The sequence below is a fragment of the Anopheles nili genome (assembly GCF_943737925.1).
Source record: "Anopheles nili chromosome X unlocalized genomic scaffold, idAnoNiliSN_F5_01 X_unloc_15, whole genome shotgun sequence".
Taxonomy (NCBI): Eukaryota; Metazoa; Arthropoda; class Insecta; order Diptera; family Culicidae; genus Anopheles; species Anopheles nili.
This window is the reverse complement of record NW_026525473.1, coordinates 122,501-132,500: the sequence shown is the minus strand read 5'-3', so window position 1 is coordinate 132,500 and position 10,000 is coordinate 122,501.

Below are 10,000 nucleotides of genomic sequence, written 5' to 3'. Positions count from 1 at the left end.
TTGGGGTCCGAAGGTTTTCTGGGACTTAGTCTCTGGAGCAACATTTCTGAAGCTCGGCACGAGCAACCACGCACGTGTCTTATATCTCCGTAAGTAAGGGTCTGACGGTCTTGGACACCTTTAGCAAAAAGTTGCGTCTCATCGAATGGAACATTTCACTAGAACACCACGAAACGATCCGACCACTCCTTCGACCTGTTTTGGGGTTTTGCAGTTTTCCATGGGGTATTTTGTATGGGGAAAACCGACCCATGCCCGTATCTCCGTACCTAAGCGTCTGACGGTCTTGGACCCCTTTAGGTAAAAGTTGCATTCCGTCGAGCTGAACATTTCACTAGAACATCGCGAAACGATCCGACGCCTCCTTCTGTGAGTTTTTGGGGTCGGAAGGTTTTCTGGGACTTAGTCTCTGGAGCAACATTTCTGAAGCTCGGCACGAGCAACCACGCACGTGTCTTATATCTCCGTAAGTAAGGGTCTGACGGTCTTGGACACCTTTAGCAAAAAGTTGCGTCTCATCGAATGGAACATTTCACTAGAACACCACGAAACGATCCGACCACTCCTTCGACCTGTTTTGGGGTTTTGCAGTTTTCCATGGGGTATTTTGTATGGGGAAAACCGACCCATGCCCGTATCTCCGTACCTAAGCGTCTGACGGTCTTGGACCCCTTTAGGTAAAAGTTGCATTCCGTCGAGCTGAACATTTCACTAGAACATCGCGAAACGATCCGACGCCTCCTTCTGGGAGTTTTTGGGGTCGGAAGGTTTTCTGGGACTTAGTCTCTGGAGCAACATTTCTGAAGCTCGGCACGAGCAACCACGCACGTGTCTTATATCTCCGTAAGTAAGTGTCTGACGGTCTTGGACACCTTTAGCAAAAAGTTGCGCCCTATCGAGTGGAACATTTCACAAGAACACCACGAAACGATCCGACCACTCCTTCGACCTGTTTTGGGGTTTTGCAGTTTTCCATGGGGTATTTTGTATGGGGAAAACCGACCCATGCCCGTATCTCCGTACCTAAGCGTCTGATGGTCTTGGACCCCTTAAGGTAAAAGTTGCATTTCGTCGAGCTGAACATTTCACTAGAACATCGCGAAACGATCCGACGACTCCTTCTGGGAGTTTTTGGGGTCCGAAGGTTTTCTGGGACTTAGTCTCTGGAGCAACATTTCTGAAGCTCGGCACGAGCAACCACGCACGTGTCTTATATCTCCGTAAGTAAGTGTCTGACGGTCTTGGACACCTTTAGCAAAAAGTTGCGCCCTATCGAATGGAACATTTCACTAGAACACCACGAAACGATCCGACCACTCCTTCGACCTGTTTTGGGGTTTTGCAGTTTTCCATGGGGTATTTTGTATGGGGAAAACCGACCCATGCCCGTATCTCCGTATCTAAGCGTCTGACGGTCTTGGACCCCTTTAGGTAAAAGTTGCATTTCGTCAAGCTGAACATTTCACTAGAACATCGCGAAACGATCCGACGACTCCTTCTGGGAGTTTTTGGGGTCCGAAGGTTTTCTGGGACTTAGTCTCTGGAGCAACATTTCTGAAGCTCGGCACGAGCAACCACGCACGTGTCTTATATCTCCGTAAGTAAGGGTCTGACGGTCTTGGACACCTTTAGCAAAAAGTTGCGTCTCATCGAATGGAACATTTCACTAGAACACCACGAAACGATCCGACCACTCCTTCGACCTGTTTTGGGGTTTTGCAGTTTTCCATGGGGTATTTTGTATGGGGAAAACCGACCCATGCCCGTATCTCCGTACCTAAGCGTCTGACGGTCTTGGACCCCTTTAGGTAAAAGTTGCATTCCGTCGAGCTGAACATTTCACTAGAACATCGCGAAACGATCCGACGCCTCCTTCTGGGAGTTTTTGGGGTCGGAAGGTTTTCTGGGACTTAGTCTCTGGAGCAACATTTCTGAAGCTCGGCACGAGCAACCACGCACGTGTCTTATATCTCCGTAAGTAAGTGTCTGACGGTCTTGGACACCTTTAGCAAAAAGTTGCGCCCTATCGAGTGGAACATTTCACAAGAACACCACGAAACGATCCGACCACTCCTTCGACCTGTTTTGGGGTTTTGCAGTTTTCCATGGGGTATTTTGTATGGGGAAAACCGACCCATGCCCGTATCTCCGTACCTAAGCGTCTGATGGTCTTGGACCCCTTAAGGTAAAAGTTGCATTTCGTCGAGCTGAACATTTCACTAGAACATCGCGAAACGATCCGACGACTCCTTCTGGGAGTTTTTGGGGTCCGAAGGTTTTCTGGGACTTAGTCTCTGGAGCAACATTTCTGAAGCTCGGCACGAGCAACCACGCACGTGTCTTATATCTCCGTAAGTAAGTGTCTGACGGTCTTGGACACCTTTAGCAAAAAGTTGCGCCCTATCGAATGGAACATTTCACTAGAACACCACGAAACGATCCGACCACTCCTTCGACCTGTTTTGGGGTTTTGCAGTTTTCCATGGGGTATTTTGTATGGGGAAAACCGACCCATGCCCGTATCTCCGTATCTAAGCGTCTGACGGTCTTGGACCCCTTTAGGTAAAAGTTGCATTTCGTCAAGCTGAACATTTCACTAGAACATCGCGAAACGATCCGACGACTCCTTCTGGGAGTTTTTGGGGTCCGAAGGTTTTCTGGGACTTAGTCTCTGGAGCAACATTTCTGAAGCTCGGCACGAGCAACCACGCACGTGTCTTATATCTCCGTAAGTAAGGGTCTGACGGTCTTGGACACCTTTAGCAAAAAGTTGCGCCCTATCGGATGGAACATTTCACTAGAACACCACGAAACGATCCGACCACTCCTTCGACCTGTTTTGGGGTTTTGCAGTTTTCCATGGGGTATTTTGTATGGGGAAAACCGACCCATGCCCGTATCTCCGTACCTAAGCGTCTGACGGTCTTGGACCCCTTTAGGTAAAAGTTGCATTCCGTCGAGCTGAACATTTCACTAGAACATCGCGAAACGATCCGACGACTCCTTCTGGGAGTTTTTGGGGTCCGAAGGTTTTCTGGGACTTAGTCTCTGGAGCAACATTTCTGAAGCTCGGCACGAGCAACCACGCACGTGTCTTATATCTCCGTAAGTAAGGGTCTGACGGTCTTGGACACCTTTAGCAAAAAGTTGCGCCCTATCGGATGGAACATTTCACTAGAACACCACGAAACGATCCGACCACTCCTTCGACCTGTTTTGGGGTTTTGCAGTTTTCCATGGGGTATTTTGTATGGGGAAAACCGACCCATGCCCGTATCTCCGTACCTAAGCGTCTGACGGTCTTGGACCCCTTTAGGTAAAAGTTGCATTCCGTCGAGCTGAACATTTCACTAGAACATCGCGAAACGATCCGACGACTCCTTCTGGGAGTTTTTGGGGTCCGAAGGTTTTCTGGGACTTAGTCTCTGGAGCAACATTTCTGAAGCTCGGCACGAGCAACCACGCACGTGTCTTATATCTCCGTAAGTAAGGGTCTGACGGTCTTGGACACCTTTAGCAAAAAGTTGCGCCCTATCGAATGGAACATTTCACTAGAACACCACGAAACGATCCGACCACTCCTTCGACCTGTTTTGGGGTTTTGCAGTTTTCCATGGGGTATTTTGTATGGGGAAAACCGACCCATGCCCGTATCTCCGTACCTAAGCGTCTGACGGTCTTGGACCCCTTTAGGTAAAAGTTGCATTCCGTCGAGCTGAACATTTCACTAGAACATCGCGAAACGATCCGACGACTCCTTCTGGGAGTTTTTGGGGTCGGAAGGTTTTCTCGGACTTAGTCTCTGGAGCAAAATTTCTGAAGCTCGGCACGAGCAACCACGCACGTGTCTTATATCTCCGTAAGTAAGGGTCTGACGGTCTTGGACACCTTAAGAAAAAAGCTGCGCCCTATCGAATGGAACATTTCACTAGAACACCACGAAACGATCCGACCACTCCTTCGACCTGTTTTGGGGTTTTGCAGTTTTCCATGGGGTATTTTGTATGGGGAAAACCGACCCATGCCCGTATCTCCGTACCTAAGCGTCTGACGGTCTTGGACCCCTTTAGGTAAAAGTTGCATTCCGTCGAGCTGAACATTTCACTAGAACATCGCGAAACGATCCGACGACTCCTTCTGGGAGTTTTTGGGGTCCGAAGGTTTTCTGGGACTTAGTCTCTGGAGCAACATTTCTGAAGCTCGGCACGAGCAACCACGCACGTGTCTTATATCTCCGTAAGTAAGGGTCTGACGGTCTTGGACACCTTTAGCAAAAAGTTGCGCCCTATCGGATGGAACATTTCACTAGAACACCACGAAACGATCCGACCACTCCTTCGACCTGTTTTGGGGTTTTGCAGTTTTCCATGGGGTATTTTGTATGGGGAAAACCGACCCATGCCCGTATCTCCGTACCTAAGCGTCTGACGGTCTTGGACCCCTTTAGGTAAAAGTTGCATTCCGTCGAGCTGAACATTTCACTAGAACATCGCGAAACGATCCGACGACTCCTTCTGGGAGTTTTTGGGGTCCGAAGGTTTTCTGGGACTTAGTCTCTGGAGCAACATTTCTGAAGCTCGGCACGAGCAACCACGCACGTGTCTTATATCTCCGTAAGTAAGGGTCTGACGGTCTTGGACACCTTTAGCAAAAAGTTGCGCCCTATCGAATGGAACATTTCACTAGAACACCACGAAACGATCCGACCACTCCTTCGACCTGTTTTGGGGTTTTGCAGTTTTCCATGGGGTATTTTGTATGGGGAAAACCGACCCATGCCCGTATCTCCGTACCTAAGCGTCTGACGGTCTTGGACCCCTTTAGGTAAAAGTTGCATTCCGTCGAGCTGAACATTTCACTAGAACATCGCGAAACGATCCGACGACTCCTTCTGGGAGTTTTTGGGGTCGGAAGGTTTTCTCGGACTTAGTCTCTGGAGCAAAATTTCTGAAGCTCGGCACGAGCAACCACGCACGTGTCTTATATCTCCGTAAGTAAGGGTCTGACGGTCTTGGACACCTTAAGAAAAAAGCTGCGCCCTATCGAATGGAACATTTCACTAGAACACCACGAAACGATCCGACCACTCCTTCGACCTGTTTTGGGGTTTTGCAGTTTTCCATGGGGTATTTTGTATGGGGAAAACCGACCCATGCCCGTATCTCCGTACCTAAGCGTCTGACGGTCTTGGACCCCTTTAGGTAAAAGTTGCATTCCGTCGAGCTGAACATTTCACTAGAACATCGCGAAACGATCCGACGACTCCTTCTGGGAGTTTTTGGGGTCCGAAGGTTTTCTGGGACTTAGTCTCTGGAGCAACATTTCTGAAGCTCGGCACGAGCAACCACGCACGTGTCTTATATCTCCGTAAGTAAGGGTCTGACGGTCTTGGACACCTTTAGCAAAAAGTTGCGCCCTATCGAATGGAACATTTCACTAGAACACCACGAAACGATCCGACCACTCCTTCGACCTGTTTTGGGGTTTTGCAGTTTTCCATGGGGTATTTTGTATGGGGAAAACCGACCCATGCCCGTATCTCCGTATCTAAGCGTCTGACGGTCTTGGACCCCTTTAGGTAAAAGTTGCATTTCGTCAAGCTGAACATTTCACTAGAACATCGCGAAACGATCCGACGACTCCTTCTGGGAGTTTTTGGGGTCCGAAGGTTTTCTGGGACTTAGTCTCTGGAGCAACATTTCTGAAGCTCGGCACGAGCAACCACGCACGTGTCTTATATCTCCGTAAGTAAGGGTCTGACGGTCTTGGACACCTTTAGCAAAAAGTTGCGCCCTATCGGATGGAACATTTCACTAGAACACCACGAAACGATCCGACCACTCCTTCGACCTGTTTTGGGGTTTTGCAGTTTTCCATGGGGTATTTTGTATGGGGAAAACCGACCCATGCCCGTATCTCCGTACCTAAGCGTCTGACGGTCTTGGACCCCTTTAGGTAAAAGTTGCATTCCGTCGAGCTGAACATTTCACTAGAACATCGCGAAACGATCCGACGACTCCTTCTGGGAGTTTTTGGGGTCCGAAGGTTTTCTGGGACTTAGTCTCTGGAGCAACATTTCTGAAGCTCGGCACGAGCAACCACGCACGTGTCTTATATCTCCGTAAGTAAGGGTCTGACGGTCTTGGACACCTTTAGCAAAAAGTTGCGCCCTATCGGATGGAACATTTCACTAGAACACCACGAAACGATCCGACCACTCCTTCGACCTGTTTTGGGGTTTTGCAGTTTTCCATGGGGTATTTTGTATGGGGAAAACCGACCCATGCCCGTATCTCCGTACCTAAGCGTCTGACGGTCTTGGACCCCTTTAGGTAAAAGTTGCATTCCGTCGAGCTGAACATTTCACTAGAACATCGCGAAACGATCCGACGCCTCCTTCTGGGAGTTTTTGGGGTCGGAAGGTTTTCTGGGACTTAGTCTCTGGAGCAACATTTCTGAAGCTCGGCACGAGCAACCACGCACGTGTCTTATATCTCCGTAAGTAAGTGTCTGACGGTCTTGGACACCTTTAGCAAAAAGTTGCGCCCTATCGAATGGAACATTTCACTAGAACACCACGAAACGATCCGACCACTCCTTCGACCTGTTTTGGGGTTTTGCAGTTTTCCATGGGGTATTTTGTATGGGGAAAACCGACCCATGCCCGTATCTCCGTACCTAAGCGTCTGACGGTCTTGGACCCCTTTAGGTAAAAGTTGCATTTCGTCGAGCTGAACATTTCACTAGAACATCGCGAAACGATCCGACGACTCCTTCTGGGAGTTTTTGGGGTCCGAAGGTTTTCTGGGACTTAGTCTCTGGAGCAACATTTCTGAAGCTCGGCACGAGCAACCACGCACGTGTCTTATATCTCCGTAAGTAAGGGTCTGACGGTCTTGGACACCTTTAGCAAAAAGTTGCGTCTCATCGAATGGAACATTTCACTAGAACACCACGAAACGATCCGACCACTCCTTCGACCTGTTTTGGGGTTTTGCAGTTTTCCATGGGGTATTTTGTATGGGGAAAACCGACCCATGCCCGTATCTCCGTACCTAAGCGTCTGACGGTCTTGGACCCCTTTAGGTAAAAGTTGCATTCCGTCGAGCTGAACATTTCACTAGAACATCGCGAAACGATCCGACGCCTCCTTCTGTGAGTTTTTGGGGTCGGAAGGTTTTCTGGGACTTAGTCTCTGGAGCAACATTTCTGAAGCTCGGCACGAGCAACCACGCACGTGTCTTATATCTCCGTAAGTAAGTGTCTGACGGTCTTGGACACCTTTAGCAAAAAGTTGCGCCCTATCGAATGGAACATTTCACTAGAACACCACGAAACGATCCGACCACTCCTTCGACCTGTTTTGGGGTTTTGCAGTTTTCCATGGGGTATTTTGTATGGGGAAAACCGACCCATGCCCGTATCTCCGTACCTAAGCGTCTGACGGTCTTGGACCCCTTTAGGTAAAAGTTGCATTCCGTCGAGCTGAACATTTCACTAGAACATCGCGAAACGATCCGACGCCTCCTTCTGGGAGTTTTTGGGGTCGGAAGGTTTTCTGGGACTTAGTCTCTGGAGCAACATTTCTGAAGCTCGGCACGAGCAACCACGCACGTGTCTTATATCTCCGTAAGTAAGTGTCTGACGGTCTTGGACACCTTTAGCAAAAAGTTGCGCCCTATCGAGTGGAACATTTCACAAGAACACCACGAAACGATCCGACCACTCCTTCGACCTGTTTTGGGGTTTTGCAGTTTTCCATGGGGTATTTTGTATGGGGAAAACCGACCCATGCCCGTATCTCCGTACCTAAGCGTCTGATGGTCTTGGACCCCTTAAGGTAAAAGTTGCATTTCGTCGAGCTGAACATTTCACTAGAACATCGCGAAACGATCCGACGACTCCTTCTGGGAGTTTTTGGGGTCCGAAGGTTTTCTGGGACTTAGTCTCTGGAGCAACATTTCTGAAGCTCGGCACGAGCAACCACGCACGTGTCTTATATCTCCGTAAGTAAGTGTCTGACGGTCTTGGACACCTTTAGCAAAAAGTTGCGTATAACCATCCTCGTCAATACTCTCGAACACTGTAACTCGATCCGACCACTCCTTGGTACACTTTTGTGGGTTACCAGTTTCGGTTGGGACTTAGTCTCTGGAGACCAAATTCTGAAGCTCGGCGTGGGTACCGGTTTTTCGTGCACGTCAGAGGGCCTCGACCGCCCCGAGAACCCGACCTACAGGATTTTGGCCATTTTTGGGGGTGCACAAAAGTGTTCGTAATCAACCTCGGATTGTACTTTTCATCATCTAGGGGCACCGTAGGGACCGAAAAAAGTGGTTTCGCATGATAGTCCACCTCGACCCATGTCGACCCTTGCGCGACCCCGACCTTCAGGATTTTGCTCTACGGAAGGGGGTGCACACTTGTGCGACCCCGACCTTCAGGATTTTGCTCTACGGAAGGGGGTGCACAAAAGTGTTCGTAATCAACCTCGGATTGTACTTTTCATCATCTAGGGGCACCGTAGGGACCGAAAAAAGTGGTTTCGCATGATAGTCCACCTCGACCCATGTCGACCCTTGCGCGACCCCGACCTTCAGGATTTTGCTCTACGGAAGGGGGTGCACACTTGCGCGACCCCGACCTTCAGGATTTTGCTCTACGGAAGGGGGTGCACAAAAGTGTTCGTAATCAACCTCGGATTGTACTTTTCATCATCTAGGGGCACCGTAGGGACCGAAAAAAGTGGTTTCGCATGATAGTCCACCTCGACCCATGTCGACCCTTGCGCGACCCCGACCTTCAGGATTTTGCTCTACGGAAGGGGGTCTACTTGTGCGCAACCCCGACCTTCAGGATTTTGCTCTACGGAAGGGGGTGCACAAAAGTGTTCGTAATCAACCTCGGATTGTACTTTTCATCATCTAGGGGCACCGTAGGGACCGAAAAAAGTGGTTTCGCATGATAGTCCACCTCGACCCATGTCGACCCTTGCGCGACCCCGACCTTCAGGATTTTGCTCTACGGAAGGGGGTGCACACTTGAGCGACCCCGACCTTCAGGATTTTGCTCTACGGAAGGGGGTGCACAAAAGTGTTCGTAATCAACCTCGGATTGTACTTTTCATCATCTAGGGGCACCGTAGGGACCGAAAAAAGTGGTTTCGCATGATAGTCCACCTCGACCCATGTCGACCCTTGCGCGACCCCGACCTTCAGGATTTTGCTCTACGGAAGGGGGTGCACACTTGCGCAACCCCGACCTTCAGGATTTTGCTCTACGGAAGGGGGTGCACAAAAGTGTTCGTAATCAACCTCGGATTGTACTTTTCATCATCTAGGGGCACCGTAGGGACCGAAAAAAGTGGTTTCGCATGATAGTCCACCTCGACCCATGTCGACCCTTGCGCGACCCCGACCTTCAGGATTTTGCTCTACGGAAGGGGGTCTACTTGTGCGCAACCCCGACCTTCAGGATTTTGCTCTACGGAAGGGGGTGCACAAAAGTGTTCGTAATCAACCTCGGATTGTACTTTTCATCATCTAGGGGCACCGTAGGGACCGAAAAAAGTGGTTTCGCATGATAGTCCACCTCGACCCATGTCGACCCTTGCGCGACCCCGACCTTCAGGATTTTGCTCTACGGAAGGGGGTGCACACTTGCGCGACCCCGACCTTCAGGATTTTGCTCTACGGAAGGGGGTGCACAAAAGTGTTCGTAATCAACCTCGGATTGTACTTTTCATCATCTAGGGGCACCGTAGGGACCGAAAAAAGTGGTTTCGCATGATAGTCCACCTCGACCCATGTCGACCCTTGCGCGACCCCGACCTTCAGGATTTTGCTCTACGGAAGGGGGTGCACACTTGTGCGACCCCGACCTTCAGGATTTTGCTCTACGGAAGGGGGTGCACAAAAGTGTTCGTAATCAACCTCGGATTGTACTTTTCATCATCTAGGGGCACCGTAGGGACCGAAAAAAGTGGTTTCGCATGATAGTC